This window comes from Syngnathus acus, chromosome 22 (assembly GCF_901709675.1).
Source record: "Syngnathus acus chromosome 22, fSynAcu1.2, whole genome shotgun sequence".
In the NCBI taxonomy this organism is placed as follows: domain Eukaryota; kingdom Metazoa; phylum Chordata; class Actinopteri; order Syngnathiformes; family Syngnathidae; genus Syngnathus; species Syngnathus acus.
Window position 1 is genome coordinate 5,565,936 of NC_051106.1, and position 25,562 is coordinate 5,591,497.

General features: G+C 43.4%; 1 long non-coding RNA gene across 1 annotated transcript in view; it reads right to left on the reverse strand.

Moving 5' to 3' along the window:
• The window catches only part of LOC119116598, a 97,459-nt gene that overhangs the window by 3,598 nt on the left and 68,299 nt on the right, over positions 1–25,562 (reverse strand). The window contains exon 3 of the long non-coding RNA XR_005096298.1: positions 4,202–4,311. This is a non-coding gene — a long non-coding RNA (uncharacterized LOC119116598). The remainder of the gene's footprint in view (positions 1–4,201; positions 4,312–25,562) is intronic.

Consider the following 25,562-nt stretch of genomic DNA (forward strand, 5'->3'; position numbering starts at 1 on the left):
TTTAATGTTGTTCCAACTATTTAAATCAGATCAGTTCGGGAGTAGCAAATTATCTACGACACGCAGGGCAGTGGGACCTCGTACTGAACCGATGCACCCGTTGTCAGCCATCCTGGAGCTGCTTCTACAACATGGTTGGAGTTCACTGGTGCCTGACTAAACTCATTGAACATAATTAGGAACGGCATACACCTAATTGGGTATGTCAGGGTGAAAGCAAGTGAGGTGTAGGTTTTGGGGCAAACGTAGTATTCTGAGATTGTGCCAACCATTTTGACCAGGTATGACAAGCTCAAAACAATTATACATGTTAAGTTTTGCTCCCTAAAAATCTCAAATTTGTCAACCTGAGCAGCTTTCAGACCATAACAAGTAAAACTATCATGAAACATGGACGAGGAACATTAGCGTTCCTCATTTACCTTGGTGACCTTGCACGATTATGCCAGAATAAACTTGTAAGAATGAAAGTGCACCAGGTGTCTTTTCCAAGAATACTTGAATGAATATTTAGGTAAATACTTGAGTTAAAAAAAAAAAAAAGTCTGGCTTTAAACGCAAGGTTAGGGACAGTGACAAATTTGAATTCCGTATTAAGAGCTAGAACCCGAGAGCAACCCAAAACTTGTCAGTAGGTTTGTCAAGTGCGTCTTCAGCAGGGGCAGCGACGGTTACGAACGACGTCGGGCGGTGGTGGAAGTATAGAGTGGGGGTGTCAAAGGGGCTGTTGGCTGCTCTTCCCCCTCCTGTCAGCCCCCTCTCCCGGCCAGCCAGGCAGGCTGTGTTGGGCGGCCCGGCTCCTCAGTAGCAGATGCGAGCCCTCATGTCAGAGACAGGCAGTGGCCCGACGGAGCGCCGCTCGTGCTCATACCTCATTGAGCCATCTCCCCTAGCAGATGGCGCGCTGCTGCGGGCGCTCCTCTCCCCGATAATTACCAGGCCTCGCCACAGATGGAAATGTCAGTCAGCCTCACAGGTCCTGGTTCCTGCCACTGCCTCCGTCCGCGGCCTCTCTACCTAGGCTGGCCACTGCCAACACTCACCATGTGTTCTGTGACTGCTGACTAGGCATGCAACAAAAGACAAATCCGCCCGCATGAATATTTATGGGGGGATGTTAGGTAGCAAGTTGCGGAGCACACTTGGTACTTGAATTTGTTGGCCAGGTGGACCCCGTGACGTCTTTTTGTCCCGCACTTCTCCACCGAGTGTCACGACTAGACACGCTTAAGGACATCAACCTTCTCGAGATGGAAAAACGATACCTAGTGCCTTACACTACAGTTGTGGACTGACATATTTAGGAGATTAGGATAACGGTGTTTGCAAAATGGATTAATTCTAGCAGATGCCAGGACTAACCCCCACTTATCTGTGATAAGGTGACCAGATGTCTCAGCTTGGCAAAGGCAACACACTCCGAGTTTTATTACTCGCCGCCAAAAAACATCCCTGGAGAAATTTCCCCGTACATTCGCAGATAATCTACCTTCCACGAGAACAAGGCAACAGGGTTTAGTCTCTACGAGTATTTGTCCATGTAAGAATGTACGCAAACGTGTTTCCGGATGCTAAGAAGCTCATGAAGATTAATCTAAAGTAAATACCTATGAGCCCGAGTGGCAATGTGGCAAAGAGAAGGTACAAGGGGAGTCTAAGCGATGGATTAATGCAAATATCATTGTAGTACTTATCATATTGGGACGTTAAGTAGAGGACTAGAAAACAGATCAGTCAACATCAGAGAGGGATTTATTTAGTCTTTCTTTCTGAGATATGCTTCTAAACATTCCATGATCTATTTATTGTTGTCTAAATGACAACACTATTGCAACTATAATGCTTTCTTGATACAGTATGTCTGATATCATATATGCCTTTTGTGCAAAAAAAAAACTTTAGCTCTCATCCAAGCATCATTTCATATCTTGCTAAACAGACTGGGAGACCCAATCGAGCAAATATGATGCTGGCTAAAGAGCCAGCACAAAGCAATCACTTCTAGTAAGTCAAACAGTTTGAGGAAAATGTATAAATCCTTTTATAAGTTAAGAAAGCTCAATGTTCTTAGGTAGATTGCTTAAATTAGTCTTTATATTGTATAATTATCTATTATTGGCCCTTGAAGTGCTCAATATAAGCTGTGATCACCGCTAAAATGAGGGCCAAGATATATTACGGCTTTGTGTCGTTACAGATGCGATTCAGCAGGATGGCAGCAGTCTGCCCCCCCCCCCCCACTCCTTTTTTTTCTTTCTTCTTTTTGTCTTGGTTCGACAAAGCTGGCCCCCTCATTTGCATTCTACCCATTATGCAAATGAGAAGGGATCACATATTGGTTGAGATGAGTGAAGCAAGTGTGCAGGCCAGGTCTCCTTTAGGACCAAGTGGAAATTTGCACTTAAAAGCCAGTTTGTGGGCTAAAACAATGGTCCAGGTGCTGTGCCCTTGACCAAGGCTTTTATTGTCTCCTGTGAGGCACAAAGTTGGTGTCACACCTGTTTTCAGCTTTCTTCTTTCTGTTCCTCATTCAACTGGGTTAACAATTGATTCTAAATGATGCTGTCCATCTTGATCGATAACTCTTTTTTCTTTTAAATATGTTCAAAAACTCATGTGTTCTCGGTTGCTTGTTCTTGTGGAATCGTATTTAATTTCTAAGCCAATCAAGGGCCAAACTGTGTTGCTTAACCTTGTTCAACGTTTAACATTCCCATTAAGTGTTTATTGTTGTCGAGGGAACACTACATTTGATTGACGATTCGCACTGGCCAAGTGTCATCTGTTACCGGGTAAGATTATTCTCACAAAAGCAAAGCCAGATCACTGAGATTAGCATCCATCACTTCATGCATCCAATCATCACACCAACACCGAAAACCTTTAAAAAGTAGATGCAACTTGAGAAAAAGAAATCAGAAGTACGGCGGCGAACCCTTTGGGCTTTGTGTATAATTATAATTTTGCTCTTGTGTGACGCAATAAGAACGAACAATGGTGCTTAAAAAAATTAAGCCCTCTAGTTGCTGAAGCCAATTATTTTCCTAATGATGAAAGTGTGCTTTATCAACGGGGATCAAATTATGCAATTAGCACTGGACTCAGATAACTAAGTCGCTCGTACAGTTTTGCAAATGAAGTATTGCCCTACGTCTGATTGTGCCCCGTCTTAAGACGGAGAGATAACAATGGCGAGACGTAGAGGGCAGCAGAGAGCAGCTGTGCATGAGCGAGCAAGAGAAAGTAGGAGTTGGGTGACCTTGTTACTAGTTGGGTTGACTTGGACAGGCTGGTAGGAGGTTACTGTCTACGGGGAGGGACAGACAGATGCTCGCTCTTCTCCCTGGGCAAAACATCTCGCCCGGTGCAGGCAGCACACAATCTGGCCTGGGCAGCTGTAACCCTAATGATCACTGGTGGCGCTGCACCTGACCGACCCACCAACCAGCTACACTGCACACTCCAGAGAGCCCGCCCAAGCCCCGCCCCTCTCCTCTGCAGCCTGGACCACCAGCTCCTCTTTGACCTCCAATGCCTTCAAACTGTGAGGGGGGAATTTTATGTGAATGTTCTACTTAACACATCGGATTTAATGAAAAAAAGACTTTGAACCGGTTGAGCATTCTAAAATGAATGAATTTCACTAGAGCGCCCGTGCTCGGTTGGTTTCCCCAAGTTGTACGTAAAACGTAACCATTACTTAAAAATAAACGACTTGCAAGAAAATATGGTGTCAAGGTTACGACAAATTGACGAGATGCTCTCGGAAATAGAAGCCGCCAAATATGATTGAGAATGACGATTTAGCCAGGTGCGCTTTTCATTGAACTCGTAACTTTTACAGCTTCATATGCTTCAGGGAAAGAAAAAAAAAAAAGCTACTTTGAAATGTAATGGTTGATTAACTTGACATTCACACAGGAGAGAATAAACAAAGGCAACAAGAGTAATTAACAAATAAATACATTTAAGTGGAATTATGCCAAACATGTTTATATATTTATGAATGATTAGTTGTAAAACCTTGTTAATCCACATTAATCAAAGCTGTTGTTTTCACTAAATAGTCATTTCTCAGGCATGTGAATTACACATGAAAAGGTCAACCACAACAACCTCCAGCCATAAACATTTTAATCCCAATTAATTCCCTAATTCACCCCCACTGCACTGCCCCGTCACTTTATTCTGCTCTACATACCAGAAATGGATCAGACGAGCAGACGAGTCCAAGGATGAAATGCTGTTTTTCTCTTTCAAAAGGGGGTGCTAGTTAGCTTCTTTTGGTTCCACAGCATTCGGAGTGCCCATCTATAGTACAAAGAGGAAATGGAGAAAGTAAATGACATTAAACGAAAAGGATAACAAAATGTACTGCAAAAAAAATAATAAAAAATAATAATAATAATGTTGCATTTTTAATTTGCAGAATATTTTACATCTTTTTAAAATTATATGATTTTATCCTTGGGTGTGAATATAGTGTGGATAAGCAGTACAGAAATTGGATAGAAAGGTTGATGACCACATCGAAACTTGTACTATCCTCAGTCGAGATTCAAGATTGAAAATGATCATTCGTCATATGCACAGTAAAGCAAAGATACTCTTACATGGATAGTCTGCTTAAACGTTTATTAAAGAACATAAAATATTTTTAAAGCCATTTTAAATAATTAAAAAAGGGGAATAGGCAATGTGAATAAAAGCAAAGAAAAATTGCAACAGCAAACTAGTCCAGCATTTATACCCTGAGTTGCCATCTTACTAGAAATGATGTCATCAATGGAAACAAGAGAAGGGCCAGTCAGCAGCCCACTTTGCGGTTTGATAAACAGTCAACTTTTGTATATGTAAACTGTTAATAGAGTTTTCGACCTGTGAAAAATGCATTGTACTCATACTAAGCAGTGCTGTGCATGTGTGTGTATGTACTGTATGTATGTGTATGTGTGTGTGTGTTTGGAAACAGGCACAGGCCAAGAATGTGTCTGTGACTGCTGCTTTCTGTATCTGCCTTCACTGGGTGACACCGGTGACACAGACATTTCCCAGCAGCTTCCTTGCGGTTCTGAGCCATGGCTGTCCTTCCGGGAGCTGATCTATACACACACATGTACACACACACACGTACTAGTACCACGAGCACACACTATGGTGCAATAGGTTCTGTATTAGGCCAAGCAGACCAGGACTGTCAGGACCATATGACCCCCAGCAGGGTTTCTCTAATGTGTGTTGGCCAAGAACTGCTTTGGTTGTCTGCGTTTGCAAAACATTTTGTTCGTTGCATCCGTCCATCAGATGGCTGATGACTACGTTATCAGATTCTGACCGTACGAAAATCTTGAACACAAATATATTATTCACAATATCACAGTGTTGCAATCAGATCTATAAAATGTATTCACATGTTTGGATGAAGAACATTTTGTTTCTATTGAACACTTTCTGGGAACGAAGTTATCAGTTTTGAAACAGACTTTTTTTTCAGCATCTCAGCACATTCACTTTAAACATTTCTGAGGTTATTGCAGATTCTAGCGACACAAAAGAGAAAGCAGAGTGATCAGATGCCTAACAGGACAATGGTCCTGACATTTGAGATCCTGTAGGGAGTTCACATCCTCCTCCAGTAACACAGTTGTCGCTCTCTCATGTTTTCTTTATCAGACTCTCGTCATCCGGCGGCAGAGCACATGTCCAAATTAGTCGCCCGTATCTTCCGTTATCTGTCCAAGGATGACCAGATTCAACCTCTTCCCGGGCCTTCATCTGCGTGGACTGCTGCAGCCTGAGCAAACCCAGGCTACGGATCCCGGGTTTGAGCTTCAGCAGATCCTCAGAACTGCGAAGCAAGGAAAAGGGCTGTGCTTCCTTTTAAGGCGGCTCGCCTTGCTTTGGTTTATAGAGTAAATATAGGAGATATAAATTATATACTTATATACCAAGCAAGGGCCGGCAGGTTCCCCAAGGTGAAAAGAAATCTCTTACAGAGATACAAAAAAACAGCAAAGGGAAGATTAGAAGATGCAACTTGGCTTTCAATGCTATGCTAGTCAAGCCAGTCATGTGACGTCTTAATACCGTAATATCCAGACTATAAATCGCTAATTTTTGCACAAGCTGCGGCTTGTCTATGGAATTTTCAGGATTTTTATGATATTGTAAGAGGATTTGTTTTGTTACTACACGTAATGGAAATGAGGACGGTATATGCAAATATGTCTACGTATGTCTCCCTGTTTCAACACACCTGATTCAAATGATAACTAGCAACTAGTCAGATAACTAGCAAGGTCTGCAGAAGCTGGATAACAATCCTGATCATTTTCATCCTGATCATCATTGCTGAAAAACATCTCAAGGCTTGGACTAGTTGAAAGAAGTGTCACTCTGTTGTCTTTGATGAAATATTCAGGGTACAAAATTTCTCAGCATGGCACTGGAAAAAAAAAAACAAGACACAGCATACATGCAACGTTCCAGAAACGTGCATATGCATACATCCACAAGTTGCAGCGGGGCCCAGTGGAGCCGTATAGCCTGCATGTTTGAAGGACAGGGGGGGGATGCAAAGAGGTGCCAAAGACCACAGCTCGATGCGGGTGCCAAGCAGCACGGAGCGCCCGCTGCCATCCAAACATAAATAAAGTGATTTTGGCTGCTTTCAGCCACCAGTGTGTGCTGCCTATCCGCCAAGCATGACGTTTAAAACGGGACAAATTTGATACAATCACAGGCTGGAAATAAACACGTCTTGGACCGAGAGGGTGTGAATCAGATGGTCAGTCACTTATTAAGTTTCCTAACACAACTTCAAGCTAGATTTACCCGTGGCACAAGTTTCTTCTCATTTATTTCATCTTGATACTGAGTGGTGCCAAGTTGAGACACGCATACTGGATTTAATAACATGAACAATTGTAAAGTCGTCAAACGTATGTACTATGTGTGGTAAGCGAAGAAATTAACAAAAGTCGGGATATTCGCACTCACTGATACCAAAATCAAGTTCCGATACCGATACCACTATAATACCGTATTTTCCGCACTATAAGGCGCACCGGATTATAAGGCGCACCTTCAATGAATGGCCCATTTTAAAACTTTGTCCATATATAAGATATATACATTTGTCCCGCGGGCCGGACTTTGGACATGCCTGCTGTAGTGGCTCAATATATATATATAATATATATAAGGCGCACCTGATTATAAGGCGCACTGTCAGCTTTTGAGAAAATCGGAGGTTTATAGGTGCGCCTTATAGTGCGGAAAATACGATACATAAAATTTCACATAAAAATAATTAAAAATAAATAAATAAATTTAAAAAATAAATAAAAATAAAAAATAAATAAAAAAGGGTACGCATATGTAGAATCCATGACCGTTAAAATGTACCGGAACAGATTGTGTTAGAGGTACAACCTGTGATTGCATTTCTAGCTAATCGCACATGACTCAAAACATTCATTCCACTGTGTTTACTTGATGTACTTTTGTCCCAGCTCTGTTTTTGTGCGTGTGTGATGCTGCACTTCCAAATAGCCGCAGGCTCCATCATCCCTCTTCACCCTTGTATCAGCGCTGACTGATTAAGGGTGAACTGCTTCTTGAACAACACTCACACTGCTGATGGTGCCTCGCACCCCATGACTCTAGGGTGGGTAACAAGCAAGTTGCCGTGGCAACGCATCACATTCACTGCTAAGAAGCTGACCCGCTGCCCACAAGCTCTGTCGAACAAAAAACATCTCGCTTTGCGTGTCTCATATTCTACCATTGTGTCCTCATTTACAAGTGGAAAAATAACTGCTTTGTTGGGGGTCACATATTTTTATGAAGGTATGTCACAGATATATTATTAGGACACCTGGGAAGTAAAAAATAATCTTTAGAAAACACTTTACAAAACTCCATCTTGAGCATCTTGGGTAATTTGAAATTTATTTTATTTTATATTTATTTATTTTTCATTATTTATAATATTTATGTGTCCTGACGTTTCTGCAACAAATTGAAAAATGCAAGATTATTCCCCATTTATGTCCTTATATAAAACAATTCTTTGACGTTCATGTTTACTTGAGTGACAAAAGTTTGAACCTTCACCAGAATAAGGGGTGAATATCCGCCGGCCTGACAAAGTGGAAGTCTGGGCTCAGTCCCCTGTAGGAGTCATTCCAGGCACTGGACGCTCAACTCCATTCCAGAGCTGACTCCCACAGGAAGTAACACATTAACAGTACAATCAGGTTCCTTGTTAGGGAGCTTAACACGGCCAGAGAATGCAGTTAACACCGCTTGGGGGGGGGATTCTGGTCAGTTGATAGGCCTGACAGATAAAAGTTACACACAAGTTTGACCTTTAGCATGTTAATTATATTTAATTTAACTATATTTAATTAAAATGAGTCATACTTGTCTGCTTTATTAGGGAAAGTTTTATCTATTAATTTTAAATTGCAGCATGTTGCTAATATCCCCTGCTTATAGTGTCACAGAATATTGCAGGAACACAATTGTTGTAAAACTAAAACGAAATTCTTTTTTATAAACTTACTTACTTGGGGTTAATACAATAGACTTTTTGGCATTAAAAGTTAGATCCATTAGATTGGGCAAGCAACTTTAACATTGTTGCCAGCAAGTGTATCTCTCAAGGCTAGTTGCAATGTTTGGCATTTCAGTGATGTCACTATAGAGATAATGCTGTTTTTGTTCTCATCAGATAACGATTGTCAATGCGTACGGTTGAAATATTTCGCTGGAGGCTACGTCGCTTTTCAAATATTTGTCTACGAGAGCAGTTCTGCGAGAGAGTGTGCTGACAAGAACGTGTCTAAAAACCACTCTGAAGGCCACCGCAACAAAAATCATGCAAGCTGTTTCGCACTCTACTACCCCTCCTCCCCCGTCCCTCGTGCCCACCCTCGGAGGAGATGGGGAGCCTGGCAGTATATGTGGCAGGTGGACTTCCTGTCTTTGTAATTAGAACCAAATTAGGTTAAACTGCAGTTCTCCCCCCAGCCCGCTGTCCACGGAGAGCCCCCTTTGCCCGTGCTCCCAGGCAGAATTAGTCCTGCCCCACTCTGGGAGCCTTAATGGACATGCCTGCATGCCACGTGGTTGCTCTTTGTGAGCTGGATACCACCTGCACACATTGCACACTAAATATTACATTATATAGCTACAGAGAATTGCACACCGGAGATGCTGCTGTTGTGGCTAAATTGGGTCCTGTTGGTTGGAGTCTTTAGCAGAGCTCCAATTCACAACTGATGGATCCACATTAATTTCCTTCTCACACCTGCCTCCTTTATCTGCTCTCAGATAGCACAGCAGCGGCGGCGGCGGCGGCGGCGCTTCTGCTGGCCAACGCGCCAGCCTTTTCTGTGATGAATAATGGGCACCCCGAGCGCACGCCTCTCCCAACCTACACAGCCACGCGCTATTATTCAGTGCAGTTGGTGGCGCGGTAGAAAATGTACCTGAGAAACTGTGAAATCCAGCATGTCCGGGGCTGCCAATGCGAAGGAGAACAAAACAGGCAAGAGGACAGGTGCAGCTTCCCTCCTGCTGTTGTGTGTGTTGAGAGCACAGATGACTCAAAAACACAAGCTGCTTTTTGGGCAACATTGAAATATGATGGCCCATTTTGAGGACTATTGATTTAAAAGTCGAAAGCCATAAAGTACAATAGTGATTCTATGTATATGCTCGACTTGTACGTAAAGCAAAAACATTTGTATGCATTACCGTATTTTCCGGACTATAAGGCGCACCGGACTATAAGGCGCACCATTAATGCATCATGTCAGATTTTTAATCCAAATCAAATCATTCTCCAATTTATCTTTTTTATTTCAACTTCAGACGCAACAAATTACTTTATAATCACAAAATAATGATCCATAGTCTTTTTGATTCATAGTCTTCAGCGGGCCACTTATGATTGATTTCATGACACAATGCTTCGGGCCAGTTTAAATTGAGGAATTTGGTCCATATAGACTTAGAGACAGAACTTTATTGTCATTTTGTCAACGGTGTGTACAAAACGAAATTTCGTTGCATACGGCTTTCAGCAATGTAGAGGTATTTCGGCTGGTTATAAAAAAAAGTGACATTCTATATAAAAATATGAAAGTACAAAGTGCAGCAGTGATAAAGTATGTGAACAGTGCAGGAGACAAAAAGCAGTATTTACAAGTGTGCAGAGGAATGCTACGTTTGAATGTTCAGCAGTCTGACGACAGCAGGGAAAAAACTATTGCAGAACCTGGTGGACCTGCAGCGGATGCTGCGAAACCTCTTCCCAGAGGGCAGCAGGGAGAACAGTCCATGGTGGGGGTGTGATGGGTCACTGATAATATTTCGGGCTCGGGACACGCAGCGCTGGGATGACAAGTCCTGAATGGAGGGAAGAGGAGCCCCGATGATCCTCTCTGCTGTCCTCACCACTCTCCTCAGGTTCTTCCAATCGGAGGCGCTGCAACCTCCACACCACACCGAGAGACAGCTTGTCAGAATGCTCTCTATGGTGCTTCGGTAGAACGTCCTCATGATGGGTGGGGGCAGGTGGGCTCTCCTCATCCTCCGCAGGAAGTACAAGCGCTTCTGTGCCCTCTTGACCAGTGTTGTGGTGTTCACAGTCCAGGTGAGGTCGTCTGTGATGTGGACTCCCAGGAATTTAGTGCTGCTGACCACCTCCACAGCTGAGCTGTTGATGATCAGTGGAGCGTGGTGAGGCTGGTTCTTCCTGAAGTCGACGATGATCTCCTTCGTCTTCTCCACATTCAGGATCAGGCTATTTTCTCTGCACCAGCCCACCAACTGCTCCACCTCCTCTCTGTAGTCCAGGTCGTTGTTGTCCCTGATGAGGCCCACCACCGTTGTGTCGTCTGCAAACTTCACGATGTGATTGGTGGTGAACCTGGGGGCGCAGTCGTGTGTCATCAGGGTGAACAGCAGGGGGCTCAGGACGCAGCCCTGAGGGGAGCCTGTGCTGAGGGTGATGACATCGGAGGTGTTCTGTCCGACCCGGACTGACTGAGGTCTGTTGGTGAGGAAGTCTAGCAGCCAGTTCCGAAGGGGGGTGCTGAAGCCCAGGTGTTCCAGTTTTTCCACCAGATGTTGTGGAATGATGGTATTAAACGCTGAGCTGAAGTCCAGGAACAGCAACCGCACGTGGGTGTTCCTCTCCTCCAGGTGAGCCAGGCTCAGGTGAAGAACGGAGGAGATGGCATCCTCAGTGGAGCGGTTCTGCCGGTAGGCAAACTGGAACGGATCGAATGTTGGGGGGAGTCTGGAGACGATGTGATCTTTGAGCAGCCTTTCGAAGCACTTCATCATGATGGGAGTCAGTGCCACAGGTCTGTAGTCATTCCATGAGGTGATTTGAGGTTTCTTCGGCACCGGAATGATGGAGGCAGCCTTGAAGCACACTGGCACTTTGGCTTGGTCCAGCGAGATGTTAAAAATGTCTGTGATGACACCAGCCAGCTGGCCTGCACATTCCTTGAACACCCGCCCAGGTATGTTGTCGGGGCCTGGGGCCTTACGTGGGTTGACTCTTCTCAGAGTCTTCCACACGTCGGCTGAGTCAAGGCAGAGGACCTCCTCTTCCTGGTGGGGAACAGTTTTAACTGCCGGAGTGCTGTTTAGTGCCTCAAAACGCCCAAAGAAGTTATTTAGACCATTTAGGAAGTCAGCATCAACCTCACCCACCGGGGGGGAGGGTGAGTTGTAGTCCGTGATCGCCCGTATGCCTTGCCACATACTCCTGGTGTTATTGGCGTCGTGGAAAAAATCCTGAATTTTTCGACTGTGGCTTCGCTTCGCTAGCCTGATGGCACGGTTCAAGTTGGCTCTCGCTGTCCTCAGTGCCTCCTTGTCGCCAGACTTGAAGGCTGAGTTCCGTGCTCGCAGCGTATGACGTACATCCTCAGTCATCCAGGGTCGTTGGTTGGCTCGGGTGATGATGTTCTTAGTGGTGCTGACTAAGATATATATGGGGGACTAAGATATATAAGGCGCACCGGACTATAAGGCGCACTGTCAGCTTTTGAGAAAATTTTAGGTTTTTGGGTGCGCCTTATAGTCCGGAAAATACGGTAATCAGAGAATGAGGCCCATTGTTTTTTGCATTTTACCGTTCCCCTGTCTTCAATGAACAATTTTAAGGTGCATAAGCGGGGCTCCCCTTTCCCACATGCAAGGGTATTAAAAAAAAATAGCCAATCTATTTCTTAGCTAGCAGGCTACTTCCTGGTTTATGGAGGATGACAAACAGATGGACAGTGCCATTATGATTCTTTGGGGGTGGACTGTTCCATTCCATCCATCTGCCATAGTAGTAAGCCAACTGTTTACTGTGGAAAAAAAAGACCAATAAAGCACCAAAACTACTGGTGGCTTAAGCTGTCTGCATCGTTTTTACGATATATCATTCATTGCCAAGCCAAGGGGGACTCATCTGTATGGATGGTGTTGAGTGTTCTATGACCTAACATGGACGCAGTAGGCTGGAGGTCTAAGAGCTAATGGTGAAGAGCCCCAAGCTGTCGCAAGTGACAGACGGGGGAAAAGAACAGCGAACGGGAGCAAGAAAATGGATGCAAAAGGGAAGTCGGGGCAGGAAGGTACGGATCGAGGTGTTTGGAAGAAGTGACGGAAAAAAAAAAAAAAAGAGGAGTGTAATGTCTCCTGCAATGATTCAGGGGCCGACCTCACCAGCTGGAGAATAATTGCTGAGTTGGGGAAGGGAGAAGAGAGCGGGCCCTCATGATTGACTTGTCATTGATCATAATCTTAATTGCAGGCATCCAAATCCCCGGGGTGTGATTTGTCCACTTTGCACGTATGTGTGAGCGGGTTTGCGTGTGTGCACGTGATTACGACACGGTATAATGTGTAAGCATTTAGTGCAGTTTTAAGGGCAGGATCAGACAGTGAACGAATTTCAGTCTTCCTGTGTTTAGTTTGTATTTTGCGCTTGTGTGTTGTTTTCTTTAAATACTCTCACTTTCAATCTAATAATGAGAAAGTGAACGGCCATTTTTTATTACATTGTTTTGTGACCCAATGAAAATGAGTTGGGCACATCTTATCACTAATTAATTTATAATGTTTTTAATAAAAGGTATCTTAAATGCCAACCATAAAGTTTAACAGAAATACTGTATGTGGTTTCATAGCATCTGATGTCATTTGTCATTTTCTCGCATTTGCGTGGGTGTGTAATTAATCGCAGATGTTGCAAAATACAACCACAATATTTCCCCGTGTGTATGTGTTGCTTTGTATAATGGAGGAATTTATGTGTCATTAAATAATAATCCTACTGTGAGAAAGTGACCTTTTTCTTTCTTTTGGCATTTCCAGGCCCTGGCATGTTTTAAAACAAAGACCAACAAATGGAACAGTGCGTCACAGCCAGCGCAATTACAGCATAGCTTGGACTTTTGTTTGTATTTTTGTGTGTAATTTTAGATGCTGCTGAGTTATTGCTTTGCAATGTTACACATTACTGGAAGATTAAAATGTTTTTGATGTAAAGTTTATATTATCAGTTCAGCCTTGCATGTGGTATATTGAAATCTATGATCACCAAAAACCGCATTTTTCAGAACAAAATAAAGCAGGCACCAATAAAAGGGTCAGCTCAAATGAAAGTGTCAACTGTTTTGTTTTTTTAAACTATTTAATCTGAGAGAAAAATGTCCCAACTGCATCAACATTGGACGGTAGCGGGCACAATGTATCACCCCAGTGGGAAACAATTTTTCAAACTAGGAATGCACTGTCGCAGACCACCAAAACACATCAATCTAGATCGCCTCATGCATTCCATTACGCAAGTGGGTGACAGCAATGGAGTTGCACACAAAAACTCACACAGTCCCACGGCCAGTAGGGAAACCATTGTTCCCATACACCTCACAATCAAACTCAAGAGCATTTCCTTGCTTTGATGCCCTGAAATTGGCCGGCAACCAGGCTTTCTACTTGATAGGACTCTGAAATCACAAAGCTTTGGACCATGATTTGCATTTGAGTCCATTTGTTTGTGATGCTTGTTGATTATGATCAATAATGTCTGTGTGTGTTTTATTGTATGGTTTTGTATGAAATTAGAAGTTGAATGACACCTCTGGTAAAAGTTAAGGGTTAGTTTAAGTAATTGTAGTATCAAAAAATTCACATATTTTTATCCACAAACTATAATACTCTCCATTTTAGTGTAATTTTATATCTGTGAAATATTTTGACTTTTATTATTTCTATTTTATTTTTATTTAATTTTTTAATTATTTTCTTGGAGCTGTCTTAATTTTCAATGAAAATTATAATATATTAGACCTCTAAATAAAATGTATTAGCTTTAACCTGAAACCAGAAAAATCAAAAACATAATTTTACCCACTTCAGGAAAAAAAATGACCTCTGCTTTTACACGTTGACTTTTCACTTGGTTCTCAGGCCTTCAACTGGGTGAAACACATTCCTGTGTGGGAAAAATGCAAACACGCGCACATCGAGGCGGGCGAGTGTATGGCTGAGAGGGCTGAGAGAAGCAGGAAACAAAGTTAATGTTCTATGACAGACAGAAGCCAGCAACTCTCTTTAATGTTGCTCCCATTAGGGCGCTCCCAGTGCTCGCATCCCACTCGAGCATCCTCCAGAAGACGCCCCTGCCAACAACTGGTGGGACTGCAGCCAAACATGACATTCGCTGGCTCGGCCACTGAACCCCAGCGGGTGACATCTGCGGAGCAGCCTTTCATCCCCTCGCCGGGTACCTGCGTGGCCCCCGGCTCCCGAGAGCCGCGATGAATGCGCTCCTTCACCCTCCCAGCTGGTTTCCCCGCTGCCAAAAGGCCACCGCATTGACACGCATTCACACGGACAGGTACACAATACACAAATGTTCCCGCGCGCCCACGTGTGCTCAAATACACACAGCGCCTCTGCCTTGCAAACATCCCCGCACAACAAACCGCTTTGAGAATCGACATTTGCAGCTGTGGAGCCCGCTTTTGTTTTCCCTGTTGTTTCATCATTAGAAGCCACTTTTGTTTTTTGTCAAACGTGGCTATGAAAGGGCAATACTAGCAAAACAGTTTGAAATGCTTCCCCATTTTGAATATTCTAATCAGATCAAGCACATTCCGATCAAGAAAGAATTTGCCGTTTATAATCTGGAAATTACGGTACTAATCGGATCGATATATTTAGTCTCTGATCAAAATTTTAATCCGAACTCAGACGGGATTGAAGAAATTGTATCTATGGAAACCTAGCCACTTTCTGCTTCATCACTTGCGACGTGCTTGTGTGTCTCTTCTGCGTCTCTTTAATCAGTCTTGAGCTTTGACCACTTGTTGTTATGAGCGCTTCTGTGTAGGGGTTCTGCTCCCGGCTGACATTCCATTAGCCCCACATTAGGAAATTCTAATCACTGCGCCACCGGGACGCTGGGACTCGCAGCTCCGATTTCACTTAACCTCCAGCAGGAGAGATCAGGCTCCGCGTCTCAATGTTTGTCCCTAATTACCTCCCCACAGTGAGCTGCCACACGCCATTTCATCTCATTTTCAACCCCTCTCATCTTGAACATCGCACAAAACACATGCTTTCAACGTCTTATCTTGGCAAACCCGATGTTTGCAACCACTTCTACGATCGCAAGTCGGCCTGGTTTTACAAATTCTGCACATTCGATGCGAATGAAAACAAGAATTTCAAACACTTCAGTCATTAATCATGATGTTCTTCTATGTTGTTGCAATTCCAACCTTGGATTACCTATTTTACTGGTCCATAACATTGATGGACCAGTGTGGACGAATGAAAGTTCTTGCTCCCCTTAGTGAGCGGTGTTAACGGCAGCATCTTAAAAGTCAATTACCATTAACAAGTGTAGGGGGAGCCCTGGAGCAAATATAAACCGACGCTTCAATTATAGCCTCGGTCTTATCTCTGAGAAATTTCATTAACAGGTGTGCAATTTCTTGGATAACAAAAATATAGCTTAAAAATAACAATTTACAGTAGTCAGGCAGAAGTTGTCAACACTCACAAAGTCTTCTTCCTAACAACCTGGTGAGTTTGGATGTGTTTGATTGTCTGCATCCATGCCAGCCTGATTATGAGCAAGCTGCTTGCGCGCATATGTTTCTATATTTGCATTGTGTGTGTGCGTGCGTGCTTTAGAACCTGTGACAGCGTCCCTAGTGTGTCATCCTGTGCTTCACAGTCTTGGTCCTCATTACTATTTCTCGCTGCGGCTGTTGTGGGGTTCCGAAGCCCACCAGAGGGGCCTTTGGCTCGGTGGGAGAGGTGTTGGAGGCAGCCTGGCCCCGCTGCGCTCCTTCCTTCCCCCTCCGCAGGGCGTCAGGCACAGCGTGTACAACTGGCACGCCGAGCCTGGCGACTGGCGGCCGCCTGCGTGGCGTTTGAACAGGGCAGGGGGTCGCTGCGTCGCTGCCGAATTCGCACATACGGGCCGGCCTAATTGCACGTGCTCGAACACATGCACATCACCATAAGGCTGACTCCTGGTGGGTTCCTCAAATGTTTGCAAGATGCTGTAGAGTTATGTGTGGGGTCTCATTTGAGTGAGTTTGTGCACGCAGGAAGAGAAAACATCTGCGCTGCTACATTTGGATACGTCAGAAGATATTGTTGCATCATCACCGTTATGTGACAACGTGACTTTGAATGTGGGCTCACTTTGCTAATTTATCATTTATACAAGAGACTTTTTTCAAATAAAAAGTGACTGGAGTTCAGTGTTTATTAAGCAACCCTGTCATCCGTGGTGCATTAATTCACCCTCCTGTGACTTCACAATTTCAGCATATTGCGTGCACATTAACTTTTGATTGAGTCATATGTTTGGCTCTCAGGTGTGCCTGCAGACGATGAAGTATTCAACCTGTGAATTCAAGAAGATGTCACACTCAGTTTCATTCAATATTTACGTCGGCACCGCATAATGTTGATCCTCTGCGTTCATACTAATAGCACCTTCATTTTGATTCATCTACAGAAATAAACTTCTAACTTCGCATTGTTTGTCTTGGTCAGAACCACTGGCAGAGCAAGGGGGGCATGGGGGCACTGCCCGCCCCTGAAATATGCTTGAACCGCCCAAATACCAGGCCAGATTTTCAGAAATCTTTTTTCCACATAGCCCCATACCCCGTAGGAAATATATAACAAAAGTTTTTCAGCATTATTTGAAGAATTTTGAGGAAGCGAAATCCTTGGCCACCCTGTGGAACCCCAAAGACAAAAATCCTAGCTCCGCCAGTGGTCAGACCTCCTTCAACTCAGTTGAGTCAGCGATCAGATAAACATTTTTTTTTCTGCACAGTAACTCACATACATGTTGAGTACATGCACATCACGAATCACAAGAGCCCTCACCAGAAACCGAACTTTGTATCTCCCTACAAAAACAACAGTATTACACTACACTCTTAAATCCTCGCCATCTCTCATGGGCACTCAAGAGTTCAGTCAGAAAGATTTGGTTACTATGGCATAAATCCTCCTCCTGTGTGTGGGCTGCAAGGGCAACCAGGCTCACCCTGTTATTGGGAATGCAGGCTGACACGTTCCCAGGGGAGCGATGAAGGAGATAATTCAAAAGAGGTCTCTCACCTTCCAGCCTTTTCACTCTTACTGCTTGTATCGAACGGGAGCCATGTTAAGGCAAGGGGCAACAAAAAGAGAGCATCATTTACAAAATTGCTCTTTCTGCTCCGTGCAAGTGCACAGCAAAGGTGACGCTAAACTGATCCGATGGGAATTCATGCAAAAAAAGCAATGCAGCGTCATTTGTTTTTCAGGTTCAATATTATGGAGAGTTTCAACGAGTAAGATCTGCGAACTGCTTGCATTACAAACGGCCTGTTTGCTGATACTTGCCATTGTGTAAGAGATCAAAGAGGTGATGACACACCTAGCATAAAAACGTGAGGCTTGTCAGCAACCGGAGGGAGTCTAGGTCAATAACTGTCACTGTAACTTGAAAGAAGGCGTGCATGAAGGTTTTATGATGCAGATCCCGCATGATGCAACATTTTAACCTCCACCACGGAATGTAAACGTGTTCAAATGATATTTACGGGACAATATAAAGTTAATGTGTCATTTATTTCTTCAGGTTTGCCGTTGTAAAGGTCAAACGTTATCAATCTACGGAGTGGCGTGGAGCCCGTGGCACAAAACATCATGAATCTTATCTACGCGATGCTTCACAGCCTTGATGATTGCTAAGGCCAAAAGGCTGCAGCCTCTCATGTATTTTCCTGCAGGCAGGTCATTTGGAGAACCTGCAGCTGTAATAAGAAAAAGCCTCGGATACACTCCAGTCTCCCTTGACGAAGAGAATAGCAATTATTGTGGAAAATCAATTTCAGACCCAATCTCTGCCTTATCGACCAAGGAGCTCCTCGGAGGTGGAGGAGGTGACAGGAAAATTTATATTGCAGCTTCTATTAGTGGCTTTCTATTTGCTGGCTGCATCTGCAGATAGAAAGAGAGAGGCCTCTTGTTTTTGAAGACACTTTGACTGCACGTTTGGACTACCCACACTTAACAGTCCACATGTATAAACATTGATTGATGGATTTTTTTTTTTTTTTCTACACTCGGTGAAAGTAAATTAGCATTAGAAGTCATGTTCAATAAATTGCTGAAGAATACAAGAAGACTACACCCACTTGAGCATCATTCCCACAGTCTGAGTGTTATTTTTGCACTGGTATTCTTTGCATGTCAATGCCCAATTGCGATTTATTGTTTTAAGCCAATTCCAAACTTAACTTCACAGACACAAAGATTTTTTTTAATTCACAAGTGATTTTTTTTTGTTTGTTAGCTTTTTATCATTGTTGTCATTCATTTCAAACAAATATTTTTTACTTATGTTTTTGTGCACCCTTTGCTCAAAAAAGCTCTGGTGGATGACTATTTTTGTCTTATCTGCCTTGAGATACTTTTTTTTCAAGCACTTATAAGATCTAAAATCTCCAACACAGTTCTAAACAAGCAAAACTATTACAAGCAGAAAGACGATCTGTTCCATGTATGAAATAAAACCATGACTAAATTAATCCTACATGGTGGAGAAACGACGAGGAATCCATCTTTATGTGCAGGGTTAGGCAATTATAAAACACAATATGACTAATTCTATCATCCTAAACCTAAAGAAATTATTTTAGCATGTTGCTGCATTCGTTTGCAAATGATCACAGAGCTCGCTCAGCAACTGTGCTTCTCATTTTCCCTTACAGTGGCTAATTTTACCAGCCATTTAAGGCTAATTTCTCACGGGAATAGTTTGATGTATATACACGAATGTCCACTATAATGTGTTCATGTTGACATTCCATAGAGTTAGAGTGTCAGCGCTGTGATATAAAATCCATCTACCCGAGGTCACTAAAAGCTCCTTCGTCATGCATTTCCAGTAATGCAGTCCTCGTATCCTCACATGTCCCCTTACGACTACGGTTGGGTCACTTTCATGATTAACCATAACTCCTCCAGAGAAAATTCATTACATCTTGTCTGACAAGCGCACAAACGCGTACACACACAAGGCGGCAAATGTTAACCACTTGAGGATAAAGACAATAACATACACGTGTTGTTAATATCCTGATGCAACAACTAAAATGGAGGATTTATGGCAAAGCATCATTTGCTTTTGGTTAGTTGTGCCGCCCTCCCTCCTCAGCCATTCTCGACACCACTTCCCGCTCTCTGTGGACGATTAATGTGTCCAATGTTGTGTGTGTGTGTGTGTGCTGACTGTTGAAACAGATGCATGTGCCACCTATGTCAACATGGCCGGTCTCCGGACACGATGCTGTTCGTAGATAGGACCCTGCCCACAGAGCCACTAAGTCTAGACTCCAGATGTGTTCACACACTCTCAGACCAGTGCGAGTCCAAACTCATAATTCCTACATGACACACACTCTGATGGACGTTCACTCGCACAGTTTGCCATTCGAAATATGGTTCCTCCCGACAGCTGTTTTCAACTCTTGAAAGAGATGTTACATAGAGCTTGTTGACGCAAGATGAAAACAGAGACAAATGGTTTTTGAACATATATGTTACATTTTTTTGTTTCAGGGATTTTTTTTTTATTATTGCCATTTTCCAAAGAGAAGCAAGGATTCACCTTTTTTTTTTTTTTACTTTTAAAAATACATTATTATTGCAGCAATTTGAGTTATTTATGACTGTTGTCATCTATAAAGGAAACTTTCCAGACTGAAAAACATATTGACTCATTTTTTGTGTGAAAATACTTTTAAAAGCTTCTCTTGCATGTGAATGACACTGGAGGCCTAATTAATCTATATCAGCATGAATATTGGCTGGCACTGAAGCAAAATCCTGCGCGCATACATATGGGTGGATGTAAAGATTTTTGGGCTTAGTTAGTTCAGAACTTTCCACATCTAAGCGAATACGAAATGTAACGTTGAAATGATGGGCTCTCCAAAGTGCACCGAAATAAACAGAAACATATGCTAGCTGCATATGCTCCGTGCGGCTTTATTTAGACGGTTCTATAGCAACATGACAACAAGAGGGCTTTTGTGTGAGTGTGTGTCTGTGTGATTGTGTTGAGAAAAAGTTGCAAACGTACAAAAACAAGAGTCGGGAAGAGGGAAAAAGTCAAGAGTGAAAAAAGTGTTCAGAACACAGATGCACCCGTTCTCTCGCTATGTGACGCGCTCGTGGGTATGCTGCCGATCCAGCTATTCTTGTTGGTTTGTTAATTGTTTGTCACCCACCAGGTGCCATCTGTCTCTAGTCCCACAGTCCCCGAGCCATGTGGGCCGGCCTGCCTGGCGCCTGCCAACGTCACTGACCTGCAGCAACCGTCCACACCTCCGTCACACACCTCCTGATCTGTCTGGGATAAATAGCTCCTCGCTCATCTTCCGCACCGCCATCACGACTCCCCAATCTGTCCTGTGTGAGAGTAAGGAGGGGGTCTGGAGGGGGGTGACGGAGGGAAGGGGGTGAGACGAATGAGAGGAATTGAGAGATGGATGGACGGATGGACCGAGTGAGAATGAGCAAGAAATGGAGATGGATATCCGCATGGGTGGAAAGGATGAGCTGCGCAGTTAATGGTCTGTTTCTGGTCAGTCTGTTGTTGCGAGAGCACAGAGGCTCAAACAGCATGCAGTCTGCTACAATTACTCAGCAACAACTGTTACATTTGCGTCTGCATATGTCTACGTACTGTAGATGTTAAAGCACCACTTTAATCATGCCTTTAATTGCTATATGCCACAACAACAACAGTCTGTTCAGAAATATTCCCCGTTAGCAACACAAGTCTTCTTGGACTTTTTTAGGATGGGAGGGAGGTCACCTTCACCCAGCCTGATGTTGGGGCAGCTGTGTGCTGACAAAAATGAAACCATGAGCCTCGTGCGGTACTTATAGCATGTAGTGGCCAAGGTACAATAAAAGTGAACAATGCTTTGCTATTCTGCCTCTCCGCCACCCTGGGGCATGTCGGGTCACCTTGACGAGACGAGGCTCTGCAAAGGGGAGCCCGCCCCCACTTTGGGGCAATGGAGGGGTAATGAGGCGTTGAAGATCCAAGCGGGACAGCTTTTGGATAAGCCCATACGCACACTATCTGCATGTGTTTACAGAAAGGGCAACGGCTCTTAGCGAGACCCTCTCTGAGTCCAGTTTGAAAGAGATACAAGGACATGAGTGGAAGTCACAAGTCTCAGTCTCTGTTTACATGCGGTCAATATTCGGGTTAAGGTCAAAATGGGCTTCCTGACTATGGAGCTTTTGCAACAGATATTGCTCTTACCGACTAACTAATTTGAACACTATTGCTCAAAAAATGAACAAAACATTTTTGCATTTTTGCCAGTAAATCTGAGCTTTGCTTTCTTTTTAGTTTGATGGTGTAAAAAAGTCAAAAAGTCAAGTTAAAGTCCCAATGATTTAACAGGATAGATTACAATTGTCTGTGTGTAATCATGGTAATAAAGTTTTGAACATGAGGAAATCATTTAGCAACTTTGGCCCGTGGAAAGTTCCAAATAATCACGGAAAAGTTACAACAACAGAGGATTACACATACACACACGTGTTTTTACGTTTCCACTTGTCCTCTGTAAGGAAAATAAAATGAATCCTCATCAGCATTTTCTGAACAATTGTTGTCGTGCAGTGTGTTTGTTAAAGTATCTGTGAAGCAATTTGTAACTGTGTTGGGTGAACAAAGCTGTATTTTCATAAAAATAAAACACCAACATCAATTTTCATCCACATCCAAAAGTCCTCAACTGATTTCCAGCTAACAGATTTCCTTAATTTTCAAATGTTCAAGCAGTGAGAAGCAATAGTTTCTTTCTGCTTGTAACAGTAATGAGCAGAGACAGTCTTCGGTCAAAGAAATGAAGAACATTGGTGCCTTGTTCCCATAAATATGAGTTATGCCGAAACTGGATGCCATCCAGCTTGAGCCATGAGGCAACATATTTTGTGTGGGCTTGCAAATAATGTTTGCCCCGACCGCATCTACAGTATCTGTTCCAGCCATGGAAAAGTCTTAAAAGTGTAGGTGGAATTCATGTAAAAAGAAAAACCGGGGGGGGGGATAAGACTTATTTGCCATGGAAGAATTAACTTGCGAACGTAAAACAGTGTGCAGCCAGGTGATCTTACTGCTCTCAATTTTGCTCACTTTTATTGGAAAAACACATTCATCTGGAAAACAAACACAAAACAGTACCGCTTCTGTTTTCTTTCTCCACCCGACACTCCCTGATGGTGTATTGTCCTAAAGTTGACCAGGCTTGAAATATGACAAGCTCAATACGTCCTACATTAGCGCAAACTTGGTCCGGTTACTAGAGTAACAAGCGTCCTGCCGGGGCCCGCAGCAGTGTGAACGTAACCCCTCGTCAAAAGGGTTCAAGCACAGAAGGGGACATGAGTTCTGACGCGAGTGGGAAATGCATGAAATGAGAGATTAGAGCTCAAAGGAAGAAGGCTTCTTGTACGCGCATGCATCCCGAGGAAACCGCTGCTTGGGTGGGTGCCTGCTCGGTTGGGTGGGCCGCGTGAGAGACATCCATGAACTGTGTGGAACTTGAGGAGGCAGCCCTAGCGGCGCTGTCACCTCCCCTTGTGTGTTTGTACTAGGGCACGGGAACATGGGGGAGTCGGCGTGAGGCATCACACCTGGAGGAAAAGACAACTCCATCGAGCCCCAGTATGACGGCCCTCGGCTCCAGCCAGTCTAGCCGGCATCTGGAATGGATATGTGGAGATGCTGCAAACTTCACAGCTCCTTCGTGGGAACTTTTCAATCTCGCTCTTTATGCTGGCGCTAAACGCAAACTGAAAGGGTGTGATAAGGAAGACTCTGTTTTGCTATTGTAAACATATTCCTTAAGGTTCCTTTGGGTTTTTTTTTTTGTTGGGATTCGGGGTCAATGTGTGTGCACCAAATCCTATTTTTCTCATTTTTCTCATTTTTCTCATTTTTCTCATTTTTCTCATTTTTCAAATTTTTCTCATTTTTCTCATTTTTCAAATGTTTCTCATTTTTCTCATTTTTTCACGTTTTATTATTTTTATTATATTTTTAAAATTATACAGCAAGTCCGTTTCTACTACCGTCATGTAGACCGTGTTGAGAGTGAGGCAGAGACAGGCCCCGCTACGTTTGTTTACAGAGCCACTCCACTCACCCAAATAATCAGCCGCCGTGGTCCTTTTCTAATCCCCACACGCAAAGTCAATCGAGGCAGGTTGAGCTGGCAACAGCCTTGATAAGATACTCAAACAGTGACGACGCTTGATCAGCGAGCTGCTGCATCTCCTTCACATGCTGCTTTCCAACGTGACATGGATTGATGGGGATGCATTCATTTTGTGCTTTTGAACAAACACCAGAAAGACAAAAGTATTGGAACACATGGCCAAAACTAGATACTTTAAGTTAAGTTACCAAACTACTTTGCTCTTAAAAAAAAAAAAGAACACGCTTTTGCAAAGGAATGCATATTTGAAACAGGATTGATCTGGTCTTGTGTGATGCTAACATTCATTAACTTTCCCTATACGGGATGAGGGGGAAACGATTATGTGTGTCAGCCGGTGTGTGTGTGAGATAGCGAGTAAGGAACGGGCGGAATGGTAGGATAAAAACACAGCTCAGTGATACGACATAATCTATCTTGCAGCACCACATCTCAATATCACAGCATTTCAGACATTTTCCCCCAACTTGGCAATGTGGCGGCACTTCCCCTGATCAGTGGATTTATTTCGGTATTGTGTGGTGGGATGCTGCAGGACCAAGATATACTTTGCAACGGCACAGATGGGAGAGGCTATAGCTCCGGTAGCTCGGTATCGCATGCAAAAATGTTCGGTATGTTCTAACACAGATAAAGCTGACATATTCCGAGGCGTTTCACAGACAATATCCATGAAGGAAGAATCTCCCATCTGCCAGTGCAGCCTCTCTAAAAATCCTCTCTGCCATGCTTGATGAGGAAGACAAAACATTGGCTGTGTGCATATCACTCCTTATCAAGGCTCTACCTGGGCCTTGCATGGTATCAACAAACCATCACTCCACTTGCGAGCCGAAGCTTTGACAAATAAGTGCAAACATCGCTCCGAAACATATTTTCATGGTGTGATGCCCAACAGAAACTATTTACGCATGCCTTCCCGTGGCTTTAAATACGGAATTGAGTGGACAAATCAAGAGTACGTACCATTTTATTTTCCCCGCCAGAGAATATCATCTCGCCTTCTCACGTCTGCGTGAAGGATTACTTTGTGAGTGGAATGTCAATGGAGTCGTTGGAGTACTCCTTCTCTCCACATGATGGTGCAGATAGAGAAGTATCTCCCTGTGCAAAATCTCCATTCTTACCTCTGTTCTTTCCACACTCATGGAAAAATGCAAGATACAGGCCACATCAGAAAAGCAAACCTTGTTAATTAAATTTCTAATATTTGCTCTACATAGTAGGTAGCCAAATATTGGACTCTTATTTGTTAATTTGAGTCAGACTCAAGACCACAGTATAATTTTGATTCACCCCAGTTCAAATAAATTCATTAATTATTATTTATTGTCTTTCTTACAGTACAAAATTGTGTATGTTTTTCAGTCAGTGAACAAAAAGCTGTATCATGTGTGTGTGTCCTTCCTGTCTGTGTGTTGTCGCACCTGTTTTCTCTGTCATGATGTTATCATATCCTAAACACCTGCTCCACTGTCTAAGGTCACCGACTACACAAACCAGCCGGGCATCTGAAAATTGGTGTGTGTTTTGTGTGTGCGTGTATAGAAAGTGTGTTGAGATCATTTAAATGCAGCCTAGCTAACACAGCACTCACAAAGTGCCATAGCGACCAAAGAAATCAAATCAAAATCGATGTTGCCATGTCAATTGATATTTCCTGTCTGTGTGAAGATGTCGTGTTGATTTTTTTTTTATTGTTTGATT